General features: G+C 45.2%; 1 long non-coding RNA gene across 2 annotated transcripts in view; it reads left to right on the top strand.

The window, feature by feature from the left end:
* Positions 1-4,951, top strand: part of LOC143829223 (uncharacterized) — an 85,754-nt gene extending 80,803 nt beyond the window's left edge. Inside the window, exon 4 of one of the 2 annotated variants that reach the window (XR_013228030.1) lies at positions 3,037-4,951. This is a non-coding gene — a long non-coding RNA (uncharacterized LOC143829223). The other variant, XR_013228031.1, reaches the window with a different exon arrangement.
* Positions 4,952-20,023: the final 15,072 nt, after the last annotated feature.

Here is a 20,023-nt window from a genome sequence, read left to right as displayed (position 1 = left end):
GTAGTTATAGATTTCATGGTGGATCATAAGCATTTTTGGTTGGAAATTATCTCATAGCCCGGCCTATGAACAGTGTTTGGTAAAAGCCCTATGCGTAGGGTTGGCAACGGTCCCAGAGAGGAAAAGAAAAGCTTCCCCTTTAATAAAGGCTTAATGAGGTGTTAACGACCAGTTGATGCTATTTACCATGCTATGAAAAGCCTCAATTGCCCATTTCCACACATTGAGCCTCTATTAAAAGGGCAGGGCCTTTTTCTCCAGGCCTGGTAGCAACCCTGACAAAACCCTGCCATACTGGAGATTTAGGTCAGTTGTATTGATTCCTAACATAGTTCTTTGGATGGAGATATTCTAGAAGACGAAGAGTTGTTTTTTATATCCCGCATTTCACTTCCCAAAGGAGCCTCACAGCAGCTTACCATTGCCTTCCCTTCCGTTCCTTGCAACAGGAACTCCATGAGGTAGGTGGGACTGAGAGAGAGCTGACAGAACAGCTCTTAACAGGATTGTGAGGAGCCCAAGGTCAACCAGCTTGGTGTAGTGGTTAGGAGTGTGGACTTCTAATCTGGCATGCCAGGTTCGATTCTGCGCTCCCCCACATGCAACCAGCTGGGTGACCTTGGGCTCGCCATGGCACTGATAGAGCTGTTCTGACCAGGCAGTGATATCAGCGCTCTCTCAGCCTCACCCACCCCACAGGGTGTCTGTTGTGGGGAGAGGAATGGGAAGGTGACTGTAAGCCGCTTTGAGCCTCCTTCGGGTAGGGAAAAGCGGCATGTAAGAACCAACTCTTCTTCTTCTACATGTGGAGGAGTGGGAATCAAACCTGGCTCTCCAAATTAGAGGCTGGCGCTCTTAACAACTACGTCCACCTGGCTTCACAAAGGATAGGCAAATATCCTTGCTACTAAATTGGGCAAGTCTAGGCTACTTCACAGGGGCAATGTGGAGTAGGAAGACTCATGTGTTCATGCCTGAGCTCCTTCAGAAGAAGAATGTCTTAAGGCAAACACTTTACTGACTGAGCCACCACAGCTGTGTTCCAGAGGAAGAATGTGGAGTCCCCAGTGTTGCTAGTGAAAAGGCATTTGCAGAGAAGAATTGGCACATGCGTATTGTGTGCCATCAAGCTGCTTCTGACTTATGCTGAACCTATGAATGAATGAACTTCAAAACACCCCAGCAGCCTAGCTCAGGTCTTGCAAATTGCCCCTTGGCAAGCAGCTGAAGGTATCACCCTTCCCCCATCCACTGATCCTCTCCTGCCACCAATAGGATTTCCCCACTGTAGATTGAGATCAGAAATAAGTGCAGGAGGGGATGGCGTGAGGAAGGCTGGAGAAAAAAGTGGTGCATAAATTGATGGTCACGAAAGGGTTCAGCACTCTGTCTCACTATACTGCTCTAAGCTCTGACTTGAATAGGCCAGGCTAGTCCGCTCTTGTCAGGTCTTGGAAACTAAGCAGGATCAACCCTGGTTAGTATTTGATAGAGAGGCCTCCAAAGAATACCATGGTCACAATGCAGAGGCAAGCATTGACAAACTCCCTCTCAAATTCTCTTGCCTTGAAAACCCTATAGCAGGGATAGTCAAACTGCGGCCCTCCAGATGTCCATGAACTACAATTCCCAGAAGCCCCTGCCAGCATTCGCTGGCAGGGGCTTCTGGGAATTGTAGTCCATGGGCATCTGGAGGGCCGCAGTTTGACTACCCCTGCCCTATAGGGTCGCGATAAGTCAGCTGTGACTTGACAGCAATAAAAAATTACCACTCTAAATAAGAAAGGGGAAAAACAACAGTATACTTAAGGTTAATAGAAGGAAACACAGTTTTATCTATTGATCTGTCTATACTAGGCTTTCTCAGCCAGGCTTTTGTGAAACCCTGAGATTTCTTGACAGTCGTGGAAGGGTTTCCTAAATGGGTGGAAGTTAATTACTTTTTAATATTTTATTTTTAAACTAGTAATCAAGCCCGCTGCAGGGGAATGCAGCGGGCGCTAGGTCCTAACCTCAGACGGGCTGGTCGTCGTCGTCGGCGGGCTGGTCCGCGGCGGCGGCGGGCTGGTAGGCTGCGGGCTGGTCCGTGGCGGCGGCGGGCTGGTCGGCGGCGGGCTGGTCCGTGGCAGCGGCGGGCTGGTCGGCGGCGGGCTGGTCCGCGGCGGCGAGCTTCTCTCGTTGGCGGCGGCCTGACGCAGCGAGAGGCGCTTCGCGCCTCTCGCCGCGCCAGCCCGCCAGGCAGGGAACCCCCGGCAGCCGCGCTTTGCGAAAGGCTGCCATATATGTTGGCATGCCATGCCCCCAAAATGGCCAGTGATGGGCCTGGGGGAGGTAGGTAGGGGAGGTACCCTGTGTGTGTGTGTGTACACAGCTATGCTTCCCAACCATATTCCGCATGATTGTGGCACTTCTGGGGTTTCTCGAAGCCTGAAGAATGTTTCAGGAGTTTCTCAATGGTAAAAAAGTTGAGAAAAGATGGTCTTTACCTTTCCTTCTCTGTTGGAACTCATCTTTCAGTATTCTTGTTGCCTCTCTTGGTTAGTGTAGTAAATTATTTTTAAAAAATCACAAAGCAGTATTGCATTCTTTGAGCTGTCCTTTTATTGTCTTTTGTAACTATAGATTATGATCACGCATAATCATTTTTTCTCCTTTTCACAGGGCATAAAGTATCATGTAATTAGCTGCCTCTGCCGAAGCTGTGTGACATGGATTCAGCATTGCTAGGAAAACACACCCTTTTGTGCCTCACAGGTGTGGGAAAACTTTGAACATGCGCCTCAGCCAAGACGGATCACACTGTATGCATATAAAATGGAAAGCCACCAATAATTTCCATGCTATTCTAAGGGGAGTTACTGAATTACCTTCTAATGTCCTTTTTCAGGCTGTCTCCTTTTCAGAATCTAGGTCGTTCAGTCCTAAAAAGCCTGAAGTTGAAGACTCAACTTAGATGTCAGGCTCAAGGTATATTACCAAATTTACATGTTCATGGGAATCACAACTGATGGGCTATTTCTAATTTTCCTTCTGTAGGCTACATGCAACAGTGTGGTGGCTTGTCCAATGGAATGGATTCTTGGCTTTCAGCACTGGATGATGATAACAATAGAAATAGAATGAACAACTGGTTTGGAGGCAACTTGCAGAGAAGTTGCATTATATCAGGGTAATAAATAATAAATAATGCAGCAAAAATACCCAACTCTTGTATCATAGGTTGGATCCTGTTATGCCTCTCCACTCCTATGACTCCCTTCTACCAAGTCTTCCCCCAACAGCAAAGTTTTCCTTCAAGAACAACATCAAAAAGACATCTCCATCAGAAAGTCATTTGCCATTGGAGGATGTCTATCTCCCTTGAGGAAGGCTCAGCAAATGAGACTCGTAGGATCCAACCCTCTATTTATATTGTGCCCAGAGAACTAGAGCTCCTTTCATGAGATACATGAAGGGTTGTCTTATGGTGGTACAGACCTATTACCTACTGGCAACAGCAAACAACCATGTGAGTTCTGCCTCTCTCCCAGCATCACCAAATAACACAGCACTATATCCTACACTTCTATAATCAAGTGGCCCGTGTTTTCCTAAATTCCTTTGGAATTGAGATCTCATTGTATTCCAAAATCCCTTGTTTGTAGGATGTATTCTGCAAATCTAGATTGTGTAGTCATATTGTGACCCTGTTTAAGGTTAGTGCTCCACAGAATTTATTGTGTTCTAATTAAATCCTCTGTCTGAGAAATCTTAACTAAAATTATCACCCAGACATTCTACAATGAGTATCCTTGCCCTGGCCAGCCAAGGCATCTCTGCTCAGTAGCTTTTTTCCCCTTTTGGTGCAGGAATGTGGACATGTCTGCTTACAGTAAAATAATAATTACAAAGGGCTCTCAACCTGACTATAAGAACTGCTGGATAATACCAGAATCCACCTAGCCTAATAATCTAACTCTAAATACAGCCAGCTAGATGGCTTTAGGTGTCAACAAACAAGACCTGAAGGCATCTGATTATCACAGGTATAGTACCTTTAAACAAGAAGGTCACACTTGTTATGGGTAGACATTGGCAGACCTCTCCTGTGAATCATACCTGAGAACAGTGGGAGCTGGGAAGTTCTGGTTCAGCCTGCTAGTTTTCTCAGTATGACACGTAAAGCCAGGTAGATAAGGAAAAGCACAAAGGTCCACTTCTTCAAGGTGTCTTCAAGACATCTTACTAAAAGGATAAGACACTGGGTAAGCCAAATTTTCTGAATAACAAATGGCTAAAAAAATAAGACTTCATGTTGTTTTGATTTCTTTTATGTTGGCACTCAACATCAAATGCTTCACAAAATTTTAGCCCCAGTTCCTTACATGCTTCTGAGAAATCCTACATTTATTTCATTTTTATTTGTTTTAGCCATTAATATCCCACATTCTAATCCATAGAAAAGACCATGAGTGCAATGGCATCTTAAAAACTAACAAAATTTGTGGATCTAGCTGACTTTATCATTGGTCCGATAAGCTCTATGCATACATATAATAATATTACAGTGAGGCCTGGTTGGTGGCATAAGAATTATAAAACATTAATCTCCCTACAATGTAATATCTTTGTCCATTGTTGTTCCTCTATATATTTATGAAACAGCCTAGGGGGTGGGACGTGTCTGACTGTCCAAATTGGAATAGGACCAATCAGGGTGCAGCCAGTTTTGCCCTGATTGGCCCTGCCCCTGCAGCTCCCGCCCTCCATCTCTGGACTCTAGCCTCTTTGCTCTCAGATGCCTCAGTGCCTGGAGCCAGCGGCAGGTAAGGAGAGAGGCCCTGGGCAAAGGATCGTGGTGGAGGGCCTCCTAACGGCCTCTTGGCCTGCTAGGCTGGGCCTGCTGACGAAGGCCTCCCGGCCTGCTGACTGCTCGTTAAGGACTGCTAAGGGCCCTGCTAATGAGCTGCCCAGCCCCCACCCGCCCTACTTTATTTGGCTGCGAGCTGCCGCCCAAGGCCACCTTAAGCTGCCTTGCCAGGGGCCAGGGGAGGGGACCTTTTCAAGGCCCATTCTTAGGAACAGGCTTTGAAGCTAGTAATATAATAATTTCAGATGTGGAGCTCGCAATCAAAAATCAAACTAGTTAAGAACCACTAAGTGAATCACCTCTTGTGGTTTACTCATGAGGAAGCACACACAGGATTGAACCTTAGCCCTCTGGGTTCAAACACGTTTGGTCTATGGTCATACCATATGCAACCACTGAGACTATACGTCATATTTTAAGGATGTTTTTAATTTTCTTAATGTGTACTTAATATTTGCTGGTCAACCGTTTGAGTCCTAATTTATTTTCTCAGATCCTACTCCAAAACTCTAACCACTACACTTTGTTCTTATTTGTCTCCTATTAGGGGATACCCTCAATCTTGGGATTGTACTGCAATAAAAATGGTTAAGGAAGGTTCTTTGTTTTTATGGCAGGAGAAAACACTGACACAGAAGAACTCAGCATTGGCCTCCTCCGCTTTCAATTATACTCACTCTTCCTCTAGGCAAGTTCAAAAACTTTTGAAATGTGCAGTGTAATCCAAAGCAGAGTTACAAATCTCTAGGCCCACTGACCTCATTAGACTTAGCAGGGCATAATTCTACTTTGGACTGTGCTGCAAATCTTCTCCCATATCATTTAGTTTGGCCTGTCACGACTGATAAGTAGAGAACCCATGTGGAAGATGTACAACAAACATTTCATGAGCAACTATGAGGCTCTGAGTGGAAGGGAAAAGGGAGCCCTTCTGACCTCTGCATGGACAAGCTGAGTTCCCCCAAGCAGCCAGCTCAGTTGAGGGAATGCTTTGAAGGGCTATGTTATACCAGATGCAGTCTTGTTCAAATATTTGACCTCTTTCCTTGTGCACAAATAGATTTAAATTAGCTGTGGAAAAAGTATCCTGTGTTGGAATAGCACAGCTATAAATCTGAATCTTCAATGATCCACCAAAATTATAAATGATGCATAACTCCAGACCAGAAATATTCTTACTGGGTGAATGGGAAGGGTGTCCTGCTGTCCAAATCATTAATGGTAAGTATAGCCATGTGTTTTCTTCTCTGTCAAAGGGAACACAGGCCCCTCCGAGAGAGAAATGCCAAACTTCTCCCTGATATTTTCCACCCTGTTTTGCTGGGCTTGATTTAAGTGGAGTACCTATCTGATTTTGCAGATGCCCAGTATATAATTTAAACTGGGATGTTGCACATGCATTGTGTCTGCACATGCAGCATTAGCATGCCCATGCAACATGGTTTGGTAACACTCCAAAGTGTGCAAGTTAAAGACCCAGTATGAACCATGTTGGTGCATGCAGTGTTTAAAGGGTCAGTTCTTTTGCCCAGCTTAGCCTTGTTTAAATCAGGCCTTTGTTCTGGTTCATGGAGATGGAGGATCTTTCCAAAGTCAGTTGAATAATGTGGAGAAGCTTGGAGGCAAAAAATTAATGGGCAATATGGATCAGGTAATAATGGGCATCATTTTGGCATGATCAGAACAAGATGAGACCTTCCTTATTGTCTTGGCCCATTTAATATGGTGTTGAGTTGAGAGGCATTTTTTTAAAAAATTTATTTATATTTGTATTTCTTGACTGCCACTCCCGGACCCAGCCAGCTCATGGCAATTTTTTTATTTATTTATTTATTTAGATTTAGATACCGCCCTCCCCGAAGGCTCAGGGTGGTTTACATTAAAACTAGTCAACGATACATGAAACAGTCTTCGTTAAAACATACAGTAATTAATAACAGTGGTTGTAACCATATAACAGAATAATGTAACAGTATAACAATATAATAAAATAAAATTTACAATAAAACCTTTAAATTTACAATAAAACCTTAAAAAAAACCCCATAAAACCCAATACATACAAAACCCAATATTGGAGGCAAAAAACTAATCTGCAGAACTCCTCTTTCCCATCCATCAATACATACCCTACCACAACAGTCATCATCGCCCGGGGGGGGGCAGTATCTAGTGGCGATGCTTGGCCTGTGGAACAAAGCCACCTAGTAACAGTGATCACAGCTTTGTGGTTTTCTTTTTCGTTGACTGGCAAGTCTGACCACTAAGTTTATTTATTATTTTATTGATATCCCGCCACTTCCACACAGGAGCTCCTGATGGGTAACCATTCTTCCACAATAAAAACCCACAAACACCATTTGTGTGTGGCAAATGCTGATGATGCTTGGCCAATCCTATTGTGGGCTTCAGTGGTAGATGACACTTTCTTTTCTTGCACTAATGAGCCTATTTAAATTATTTGACTTGCTCAATGTGGGTTCAGTTTAGATATACATTTGTCGGTGATCCATCTGTGGTTATGACTTTGGTTTTGTCCACATTTATTTTTAAGCCGTAAGATTGGGCAATGTAGGCAATGTCATAGAGGATATTAGTAGCCTCTGCATCTGTATCGGAAAGTAAAGGAGGCAATTACTTTACGTAAAGTAAAGGAGGCAATAGGCCCACTGTTGGGTGCAGATGGACAAACTCTAACGGAGAATGCAGAGAAAGCAGAAAGGCTCAGCACCTATTTTACATCTGTTTTTTCCCCACAGATCAAAGGGTTTAGGCACATCTAGAGATGGCAATAGTCAAGGGATAGTGTCTGGGTGGCAGGTTGACATGGACAGAGAGGTTGTTGAAAGGCATTTAGCTGCACTGGATGTGTTTAAATCCCCTGGGCCGGATGAAATGCACTGGATGAGAGTGCTCAAAGAACTTTCCGGATAATTTGCACAACCCTTGTCCATCATCTTCGGGGCCTCTTTAAGGACTGGAGATGTCCTGGAGGACTGGAAGAGAGCAAACGTTATTCTGATCTTCAAAAAAGGGAGGAAGGATGACCCGGGAAACTACAGACCAGTGAGTCTGACCTCTATTGTGGGGAAGATAATGGAGCAGATATTAAAGGGTGCGATCTGCAAACATCTGGAGGACAATGTGGTGATCCAAGGAAGACAGCATGGATTTATCTCCAACAGGTCCTGTCAGACCAACCTGGTTTCCTTTTTTCACCAAGTAGCAGATTTGCTGGATTGTGGAAATTCGGTTGATGTTGTTTACTTGGATTTTAGTAAAGCTTTTGATAAGGTTCCCCATGATGTTTTGATGGATAAATTGAAGGACTGCAATCTGGATTTTCAGATAGTTAGGTGGATAGGGAATTGGTTAGAGAACCGCACTCAAAGAGTTGTTGTCAGTGGTGTTTCATCAGACTGGAGGGAGGTGAGTAGCGGGGTTCCTAAGGGCTCGGTGCTCGGCCCGGAACTTTTTAACATATTTATTAATGATCTAGATGAGGGGGTGGAGGGACTACTCATCAAGTTTGCAGATGACACCAAATTGGGAGGACTGGCAAATAGTCCAGAAGATAGAGACAGAATTCAACGAGATCTGAACACAATGGAAAAATGGGCAAATGAGAACAAGATGGAATTTAATAAAGATAAGTGTAAAGTTCTGCATCTGGGTCAGAAAAATGAAACGTATGCCTATTGGATGGGGGATACGCTTCTAGGTAACACTGTGTGTGAACGAGACCTTGGGGTACTTGTGCATTGTAAACTAAACATGAGCAGGCAGTGTGATGCAGAGGTAAAAAAGGCGAATGCCATTTTGGGCTGTATCAACAGGGGCATCACATCAAAATCACAAGATGTCAGTCCTATTGTATACGGCACTGGTCAGACCACACCTGGAGTACTGTGTGCAGTTCTGGAGGCCTCACTTCAAGAAGGACATAGATAAAATTGAAAGGTTACAGAGGAGAATGACGAAGATGATCTGGGGCCAAGGGACCAAGCCCTATGAAGATAGGTTGAGGGACATGGGAATGTTCAGCCTGGAGAAAAGGAGGTTGAGAGGGGACATGATAGCCCTCTTTAAGTATTTGAAAGGTTGTCACTTGGAGGAGGACAGGATGCTGTTTTCGTTGGCTGCAGAGGAAAGAACGGGCAGTAATGGGTTTAAATTACAAGTACAACGATATAGGCTAGATATCAGGAAAAAGTTTTTCACAGACTTGTTCAGCAGTGGAATAGGCTGCCTAAGGAGGTGGTGAGCTCCCCCTCACTGGCAGTCTTCAAGCAAAGGTTGGATACACACTTTTCTTGGACGCTTTAGGATTCTTTGGGCTGATCCTGCGTTGAGCAGGTGGTTGGACTAGATGACCTGTATGGCCCCTTTCCAACTCTATGATACTATGATTCTATGTATCGGCAAATATGGCACTATCATCTGCAAACATTAGATCTGTCGTTTTGAATTCCACATCTATCCTTTAATGCTTTTTTCATAATGGTATCAGCTACAATGTTAAAAATTAGGACAGACACCACATCTCCTTGATGCACTCTCTCTCTCTATTGGCAGCACACCCCCATTGAGGGCCAATCAGGTAGGAAGTTTAAGATGGCATTGCTGATGTTTGTCTTGAAGGTGCCACAAGGTAATCTCTAAAGTCACAATAATCATGCTTAGAAGTACACCCATAGATCCCTTAGAGATGAGAAATATATTTTAAATACTACTATTGCCTAGTGAATCTTGTTAATCTGGAGATACATACATGAATGAGCAAAAGATGGAACCACAAAAGATAAGGGAAGTATTTTGGAGGTAGGATTTATCTCAAAGTACCATAATTCTTGCAAATCTAATACCGGCAGGAATTCTTGAAAAATAGGTATTGCAAATTCATTACCCCAGTTTCTTTGGGCAGACTTATTGCTAAAATGCATTTAAATTCACTTCAGGATTCTTTTCTTTGATCCTTCAAGTAGGTGGCACCTGGGAAGAGCAGCTTTTTCACACAGCTTCTGCTGTCATTTATATGGCTCAATGGCAGACTACACCCTGTTTACAGACAATAAATACCATTGGCTTTTTTGCAACAGAAAACTCAGTTCACACCAAGGGGACTTTTCTTTACCATCCAGCCACTCACCTTTGTTCTTAACTGGCTGGAATACTTTCCTGCAGGGATGTCCGCTTCTGAGGTAAAACTGCTTGCTTTCTATTTGTGATATTCATGCATCCACTTGCTGTGATTTTATAGCAGAAAATGTGTGTAAAGACTATAAATAGAAGATTGTAAATGCTGGGTATAAAGTTATTTTTATGACAAGTCTATGGACAGCGTCTCAGCTAATCAGCTATAAATGGCCCAGCTTGTTCCTGAAATCTCGTTTGCTCAGTTTCTGTGATTTTGTGAGGATGCGTTTGGTGCCACCACCAGGAGCTCTGAGAAAAAAGATGTGTGTGAGAGAGAAGCATGCAGAATTAGAAGAAAAAGAAGAGTTGGTTCTTATATGCTGCTTTTCTCTACCAGAAGTATCAAAGCAGCTTACAATTGTGTTTCCTTTCCTTTCCCCATAACAGGCACCCTGTGAGGTAGGCGGGGCTGAGAAAGCCCTGATATTACTGCTCAGTCAGAACAGCTTAATCAGTGCTGTGGCGAGCCCAAGGTTACCCAGCTGGATGCATGTGGAGGAGTGGGGAATCAAACCTGGGTAACTGGATTAGAAGCTGCTGCTATTAACTACTACACTGAATTTACATTGGATTTATACAAAATTTCAGGGCAAAAGTCTGCTATGAAAAGAATATGGAATACCTGTCAACAGTTCATAGCATGCAGTTCTGATTAATAAATTTTGTATTTATTTTTATTTATTTACATTATTTGCCTTTCTTACCTGTATTCAAGGTGGATTACACGTTTAGGACATTCCTAATTATTCCAAACTAGTAAAAAAGCCCATTGTATGCTAGCCTGTCGCCGCAGGGAGGCCCTGGCAGCTGCGCTGCTGGCCCCAGTTCACTCACTGGGCGCCTGGCATCGAGCTGGGGCTGCCGCAGGTCGGTGATGAGTCGTTTCAGGGCATGGCGCTGGTTGGTGTTCTGCCCGTGGCTGCCGGGCGGCTCCTGGGCCTCTGGCGGCTTCTGGGGCTGATTCCCGGGCTGGTGAAGGGAGTGAGGCTGGCGGGCGTCTCCTGGGCCTCGGGTGGCGGCGGCGGCTTTTGGGGCTGATTCCCGGCCTGTTGAAGGGAGCGAGGCTGCTGGGCGGCTCCTGGGGCTGGGGCAGCGGCTTCTGGACGCGATTCCCGCTGTGGCGACGGGAGCGAGGCTGGCGGGCGGCTCCCAGGCCTCGTGCGGTGGCGACAGCTTCTGGGCACGATGGCCGGCCTGGCGACGGGAGCGAAGCTGCCGGGCAGCTCCCGGGCCTCGGGCGGCGGCGGCGGCTTGTGCGGCGGGCTGAGGTGTCGGGAGGCGCTTTGCGGCTCTGGCGGCGGCGCAGCTGGCACTGGGCCAGCGGGGCAGGTGAAAGCGCCGGCGGGTGGGCGGCGGGCGAGTGTGTCGGCGGGTGAGAAGAAGCCGGTTGGGACGGCGGCAAGGCGGGCTGCTGGCGGCTGTAGGCAGCCCACTGGCGACAGGAGGAGGCGCAGCTCCTGCTGGAGATGCATCCAGCTCGGCGGCAAGTGGGGAAATGGTGGATGTGGGTGGCCAGTCCAGGGCGGGCCAAGTGGCCAATAGGGAGGCACGCTATGCGCGCCTCCCAATTGGCCACTTGGCCCTCGAGTGGTCCCTGATTGGACCCCTCCGAGTTTTTATCCCAGACCGGTCCCGCCCTAACTTCTCCCCACCACCCCTTACTCATTTATTTAGTCCGCGGCGCCCGTGGCGCCGTGGGATGTTTAAAGATTATTATGTGCTATGTCTCCACAATCCTGCTCTTGGGGTCTTCCAAGTTTAAAAAAGCTATCAGATCATCATAAATTATTAATATAAAAACAAAATAATCCATTAACCACACAAGCCAGGGAAATAAAAACCACATAAAGCAATTCTAAAAAATACATAGATGCCATACTAAACAACTAAAATCACCTTAGTTAAAAAGGCATTTATGGCGATTGCAATTTAAAGCAGATGGGTTAGAGATTTCTTAAATGTTTCCACTGAGCAAAAAAAAAATGCCCTTCCTTCAGGCTATGTTTTGACTCAAAAAAGGGAAAAAAAACAAAATAGGTTTGGGTAGTCTGTTTCCCTGGTGAGGCAAAAAAATTACTGGATGGGAGGATGTGATTTTTAGTCAGAAATTGCATGAGGGAAAGTGTTAACTGAATGATCAAATAGCCTGGGAAAATCACCTCAAAACAGGTTTTAGATACTAGTGAAACCACAAAAGGCTACAATGAACTGTGATATGGGTTCCTTTGCCCTTAGAGAATAAGGTGACCTGATTTTAACATTGGTAAAGCGGGACACTATTGACCGGGGGGCTTCTTGATTAAAAATTTGGTCTATATGGAGCAACAAAAAGTTTCATAGAACGCATAGAATGCAAAAATAGTATTGTAGTATATATATTTTTAATTCCAACATAAGTACAATTCGCCAGGTGCCCGCAGATGTCCCTCCAGAAGTGGGACAATCTGGTCACGTTATTAGAGAAGCAACAAAGTTTTAAAACTCTGCAGGCAGTTCACACATTACAGACTCCTGATTTCACAGACACTTGTTGTTGTTGTTGTTGTTAAAATGTATAAATCACCCTCCCAAGACCAATTTAAGGTGGTGTACATACATAGATTAGGAATAACAGCAATTACAACAATTAAAACAACAATAAAACATCAATACAATCCAATTATTAAAACCTATTAACAATTTAGCAGCATCTATTTAACAGCATCAATTGTCCTTCCATCCAGAAAACTGGTCATTGCTGGTGGGTCTTCCCAAGGTGGGAAGGTGACACCCTCTGAGGAGGGTGTCTTTTATTTTTATTTTTATTTGTCAGGGGCCTCCTGTGTGTAACTGCAAAATCCATTTGCAAACAGTCGTTGATGTGGATTGAAACTGAATTATTTTGCATGCGTGAATGTGTAAGGCTTGCGTCTGCCACAGGCTCTGTCAGGCACACATGGGCACACCAGGGTCAGCGTGGTGGCGTGGTTAAGAGTGGTAGACTCCAATCAGGGAAACAGGGTTTGATTCCCCACTCCTCCACATGAAGCCTGCTGGGGTGACCTTGAGCCAGTCACGGTTCTCTCAGAATTCTTTCAGCTGCACCTGAAAGAATGTGCTTGTAAACTGCTTTGAGATGCCTTAGGCCAGGGCTGGTTTATCCATATAGCACATGTAGCACATGCTATGGACTTCATGTCTCCAGGGACCCCCGCACAATGCCTCCCCCCCCATGAATCAGGACCATAGCCACTCTCCCCCCACCTTTTCCTTCTTTAAGGACACTTGGAGTGACAGCTCTTTGCAGTGTGGGTGGCCCCTCTGCCCCTAATCTGGCTGCTCCCACCAAAATTGCAGTTTACTAGGACCCCCAAATCCTTAAATTGACTCTGGTGCTATGGGCCCTGCAAATATCCTTGAATTTCCAAAAGATTTTTAACAGGCTGTTTTACCCACTCCCCCAAGGAAGCTTAGCAATCATGGGTAAGGCCGTATCTTAAAAAGGATGTCGGTGAGCTGGAAAAGACCACCTCGTTGATTAAAGGATTGCTGTGTTTTTCCTATGAAGACAGGTGGAAGAGTCTGGGATTTCACAATTTAGAAAAAAAAAAGATGGCTAAGATGGGACATGGTAGAGGTTTATAAAATTATGCATGGGTTGGAGAAAGTGGATAGAGCGAGCTTTTTCTCCCTTTGACATAATAATAGAAATCAGAGGTACCCAACGGAATTCATGGGCAATGTAGAAACCAGCTCTTTTTAAAGAAAACAAAACAACGTAACCTGACACAGAATTTCAAAATGGAGTCCTGTGGGTATATTTGTTTTGTTTATGCATATTATGTTTTATGGGAGGGCAGAGCATATAAAGTGACATGAAATATTTCATAGTTGGTTATCTTAGGAACCACTTCTAAGAGTCTTAAATGCCACTTAGAAGAGCCTTTCATACTCAGAATAGGGTTTTATTGAAATGGGGGCACCATGAGGAGGATTGTAAACTTTGGAATGCAAGAACCAATCAGAACAAGGCTGACAAGTGTCAACAATTGATTCGCCAGAGCCATCCTCAGCAGGCATATAAGCAGAGGCAGGAGAGAGAGAGAGAGAGAGAGAGGTGTGTCTGACAGGCAGTTGAAAGAAAGTTGACAGGATAGAAGATATACAGAAGAAGGGATGAGGGAATATTCCAAGAGCCCAATATTCCAAGAGCTGTATGAAAGACTCTCAGTCAGAAAGAAGCAGAACAAATAATGCTAATTAAATTGTATTTTAACATATATAATTTATCCTAGCACATCAGGTAATAAAAAGGGTTAGCAAAGAAAATTATTAATGTTTCGACATCCCAGTCTGTATTTTCATGGCAGAGGACAAAAACGTAGAAGAACTGTTTTTTATACCCTACTTTTCACTACCAGAAGGAGTCTCAAAGCAGCTTATAATCACCTTCCCTTCCTCTCCTCACAACAGGCACCCTGTGAGGTAGGTGAGAGCCCACAGGATTCTGACTAGCTCAAGGTCACCCAGGGTAGAACACTTTCACAACAAGGCCCATCAATGGCTACCAGCCACAGTGATTGAAAGAAACCTCCACATTCAGACACAGTAAATTTCTGGATCCCAGTGCTCAGAGGCAATATAAGGGAGAAGGTTCTGTGTCCTGCTAGTAGGCCTTTCAGAGCAACTGGCTGGCCACTGAGTGAGACAGGATGCAGGATTAGATAGATCACCGGGCTGTGATCTTCCTTATGTTCTTATGCACACCTACTCTTGCCCTTTTAGCTGTCTTTGCAGTGTGCCTACAAAAAGGACGGGGGGGGGGGAACTAATGCTCAGAAGACCACCACAATTGGAAACATGGAGTATGCTAAGAATTCTGGCAGAAACAGGGATAAAGGAACAAACAGAGCACATTAGCTCTGCTCAGAAGTTTATCTGAACTGAATATAAAGATGTGAGAAATCAAGGGCAGCCGCACACTGCAAGATTTCGTGCAAGCGCTGTAAATGCAAACAGCTCATATCCAAGCCATGTGTACATTGTGGAGACTTACAGTCACATTGTGTTTTTGTTATTGGTCTGCATCTGTATAGTAGCAGTCAGCTCCACAGACTTCTTCCTGGTAGATGAACGAATTCTGCTTTCTCCATCTGAAGAGAAAAAATATTCATCTTCTGTATACCACAGTTTTTCTCCCTGCGAAGACACAAAGCAGCTTGCATTGCTCTTCTCTCCTTAATTTTAACCTCCTGATGACAACTCCATGAAGTAAATAAGGCTCAGAGGGGGAGCAATAGAAGCAGCCAGTATCCTAGCTTGTAGCCGAGTCCATTAAGGCAGGGGTAGTCAACTTGCGGTCCTCCAGATGTCCATGAACTACAATTCCCACTACAATTCCCAACTACAACTCCTGGGAATTGTAGTCCATGGGCATCTGGAGGACCACAAGTTGACTACCCCTGCATTAAGGCAGGAGGAGAAAGTCCATGAATCCCCTCTGATGCTTTTGCGGACCCCTAGTTGGGAATCCCTGCTCTAGGCACTGCCTAACACTTTACCCAGCAGCCTGGGAAAATTGTCTCAAAACACACGGCGAATGTGGGCCAGTGGATTTTCCACCATTGTTCCCTAGTCCATGCCCCCAAGTTTTTTGGCTGCATCCCCCCTTCCACATCGATAACCTAACCATGGCAAACACTGGTACGTCCTGGTTGTTATAGAAAATGTGAAGTGGTTGTCAGGCTCTGGATGCATCTATTTGAAACCCAGATTGCTCTTGTTTGGGAATTTTAGCCTGTTGTGGGAGTTGCTGGCCTTATCCCAGAACTGAGGCATGAAGCTCAGGGATCATCTGGTGACTTGTCATGATGGTTTTGCCTTGTGTTATAAAGCTGGCGCTTCAAAGGGTGTTGGGAAACCGGAGCACTGAAGTGTTTGGCTGGCCGGCCACAGATTCCTCAGACAATTAGCAAAATGCTGACCAGCTTTAAAAACAGCATCAATATCAGGCTGAGCATTTGCATCTGCCTTATCTATGCAAGGCTACACTTGAAGCTGCTCAGGATACGTCAACTGGTCCAAAATGCACCAATGTGGGTCCTAACTGAGAGCCAGTTTGGTGTAGTGGTTAGGAGTGCGGATTTCTAATCTGGCGAGCCAGGTTCCATTCCGCACTCCCCCACATGCAACCAGCTGGGTGACCTTGGGCTCGCCACGGCACTGATAAAACTGTTCTGACTGGGCAGTGATATCAGGGCTCTCTCAGCCTCACCCACCCCACAGGTGTTGTGGGGAGAGGAATGGGAAGGCGACTGTAAGCTGCTTTGAGCCTCCTTCGGGTAGGGAAAAGCGGCATATAAGAACAAACTCTTCTTCTTCTTCTTCCTCTTTTTCTTCTTCTTCCTCCTCCAATGGGGAGTCCATATGCAACCAGTGTTCTTGGAGGAGTGACTGCTTGAATTGTATAAGCCTTTATAAGGATTACTTTTGTATTTTTCTAAATTTTGTAACCCTTAAATTATATTCTTTTCTATGAAACAATGGACATGAGATATACATTTATTTATTATTAATTATTATTTATTTGATTTATTACCCGCCACTCCCTGACAGCTCGTGGCGGGTTACATACGTCCGAATAAAAACCCCATAAAGCCCCATAAAGCCCCACAATCATTAATCCAAAACCAAAAAGAAGAAGATACAGTGGAAAACAAAACCCTCGCTATTCTCAGTCCCTCCCGTAACATCTCATAGAGGGATGGGAGGGAGGAGGGTGGGCATATTTTATGAGCATATCTGAGCAATTTGCTGAAAAGGCCATAATTTCATTTTGCACCTTACAGGTTGTATATTACATTACTCGGTATTCATATTTTACCATGTCGGTATTATCTGGGTGTTTTGTCTATTAGGTAGCTTGCTGTGCCACTCACAGATGGTGGTGCACCTGTGGCTGTAGCTTGGTATTCTACAGCCTTTGTAAACAGCCAGTTTGAAGACATCTGTTTATAGAGGCTGTGCCTTGGTAACTGATAAGAAAAGGACAGTGGCGTTTGACCAGATGCCGAGTTTTACTCTCGGTCACTGAACCCACCTCATTTTAATGCTAAAAATAACTCCTACTTTTAATCGCCCTTCCCCCAAGAAGGTAGATTAGATATTATAACTTTTATGAAATTTTAACTGACCCAGAACAATTGGAAGATCTTTGTCAGTATCTGTACAAGAGTGCACAAAAGAAAGATGACCTAATTTTGGGTGTGACATTTCAACTTCTTGTCAGAAGCCGTTCAGGGCACTGAATTTGGGACAGAGCCCTGGCGTGACTTGGTTATTGCCTTGTACTAGCTGGAATCATTGAAATGAAAGCTTATCAAAGAATTCTCTGTCTGATGTGGATAACTTGTTTGGTTTTCTGCCTCCAGAACGGGTGAACGAACAGGTCCCTAGCTGCATTAGCTCCTGACTGAGAACCAGATCAAATTCAGGGTTTTGGTTATTACTTTTAATGCCCTAAATCAGGGGTAGTCAAACTGCAGCCCTCCAGATGTCCATGGACTACAATTCCCACGAGCCCCTGCCAGTTTGACTACCACTGCCCTAAATTATCTCATTAAGGGCCAGGCCTTTTCCAGCTCTGACTTTGACAGAAAGCTCTGCCTAATGAGATCAGAGCCTTGCAAGACCTTGAAGTGTTCTGCAGGGCTGCAAGAGCTCGCCAGGTCCTGCAACTAAAGACTCCTTTGCACGCAGATGGTCCTTGGCATCTCCACTGATCTCCTACTCCGGCTTTGGATTGGCTTTTCTAGGCCTTGCGCCACCTCTTTTTGTTAACTGAGAAGACACTGTGGAGTATCACATCTCAGTCCCTGAGCCTTCACTAGGGGCGCCAAACCTATCCCAGAGGTGAGGAATCCCCTGCCACAGCTCATATTTCTACTATTGTCACTTGGAGGGGCAGCTGGAGAAAAAAAAAAAGCTGACAAGTTTCCTGCAATTCCTGCAATTCCTTCCAGGTATTTCCAGCAGTGACATCTGGGCGGGGACCCCAGATGCAGGGTAGGCAGGGGGATCAGATAGGTATTAGAGGTGCAACCGAGAAACTCAATCCCAGGAGACAGCAGAATAGAATAGAGAAGGCCATGAAATACCAAGACCTATGAATAAGAGCTAGAGGTAGTACCTAGAAGTCTAACAAAAAACACCTGGATATTCTGGGCACTTGAACAAATAACACCAGCTCAGTTCTAGATGACAGTGTTGCTTGGTACTACAATAATCCTGCAAAGATAACCTGCTCCCATGTCACCTCAATCCAAAGCAGGGATGGGGAATGGAAAATACCTGCATATGCCTGTTTCAGAATAGCCCAGGAAGTCTTACCTTTATGTCTGCAATGAGCACCAATTCGGAAACATCTCCCTCCATCCAAAGAGGATCTAAGATTGAACTTCCTTACACTTTGTGGAACCTCCCAACATTTTGATTTGACCCAGCCCAGACAGCAGCCATTTTGTGACAATCAACTCTCCTGCATTGAGCAGAGGGTTGGACTAGATGGCCTGTATGGCCCCTTCCAACTCTATGATACTACTAGATATTAAGCCTGCTGTGGGCAAAATAGAGCAGGCGCTAGCATGGTAGGTAGGTGGAGGTATGGGGCAAAGGAAGGAGGAAAGGAAGAAAGAGAGACAGAGAGAAAGACAGAAAGAAAGGGAGGAAGATAGAGACAGCAGAAGAGGGAGCGAAACAGGTAGAGAGAAAGAGGCAGATAGAAGAGAGGGAGGGAGGAAGGGAAGGACAAAGAGAATGCTGGGAGGAAGGCAGGAAGGGAGTCAGGTAGGTGGCATGGAAGGGGACTTTGCGGCCTACTGCCGGGCCCAGGGGCAGACTCGGCTGCCCCAGGGCCCGGCAGAAGGCTCATGACAGGGGCGGTGGGCTTCGCTGCCTACTGCCGGGCCCAGGGGCAGGTGAGCCTGCTCCAGGGCCCAGCAGAAGGCTCTCAGGGTGAGGGGAAACCGGCCAGAGGACTTACCGCTGGGGAAGGCTTCTTCATCTGAGCGGCGACTCCCCGGCCGGGCCAGGCGAGGCTCCCCATTGGCTGCTTGGCCCTCGACTGACACTTGGAGGGCCCAATCAGGAGCCGCTTTGCGGCTCCTGATTGGGCCCTCCAAGTTTTTATCCCAAACAGAGCCCGCCCTATCTCCTCCCCTTTAGCCTTTACTGCTTTATTTTATCCACTCTGTAGGAGCGGTTAAAGATGATTCATTGCAGCCATTTTGTTGTTGTGTTTATTGCCCTCAAAAAACGCCCACGGGTTTTAAAATGTTGGGAGCCCTGAAAAAGAAACCAAGCACAAGAGGAAGAGCTGTTTCCAGCAGTGTATGTACCAGTTGCCAAAGTCCAGTTGTGTTAGGAGCCAAAGCCTAATGAGCGTGTGGATTTTCACGTACGTGATGGGACTTTCAGCCTTGCAGTTAAAGGGATCACCATGTTTATTTTCACATAGAAGCCAATTAAAATCTGAGAAACTTTTTTTAATGCTGTTAGCATGCTTGCCTCTATTTTAAGAGGCTTGCGTATAATGTTTTATAGCCTCTTTGAGCTCATGGCTAAGCCAGATGTGATGCTGGGAGTTCTAAGAGTGGAATTCCTAGTATTATATATTTTATTTAGATAGGCATCCAAAGCCCCCGTTCTGATTGAAAGTGCGATACAAGATAACGAGGAATATAGGCAAAATACCTAAGTTCTTGGGAATTGCAGGTGTATCATTGTAGGATTCTTGCTTTACCAAGCAAGACTGTCTTCTGGAATTGAGCCGGTGTTATTTGTTCAGTGCTCCGAATCTCCAGGATTTTCTTGAGATTTCTAGGTTCTACCTCAAGGACAATTGGGACAATGGTGCTCTAACTCTATTTGTAGGTCTTGGTGTTTCATGGGGCCATTCCGCACATAATAAATATAGTCAAATACTCACCTTGTGCAGATGCCA

This window comes from Paroedura picta, chromosome 2 (genome assembly GCF_049243985.1).
Source record: "Paroedura picta isolate Pp20150507F chromosome 2, Ppicta_v3.0, whole genome shotgun sequence".
NCBI classification, from domain to species: Eukaryota; Metazoa; Chordata; class Lepidosauria; order Squamata; family Gekkonidae; genus Paroedura; species Paroedura picta.
Note: the sequence above shows the minus strand (reverse complement) of the source record. Positions and strands in the feature narration are given on the sequence as shown.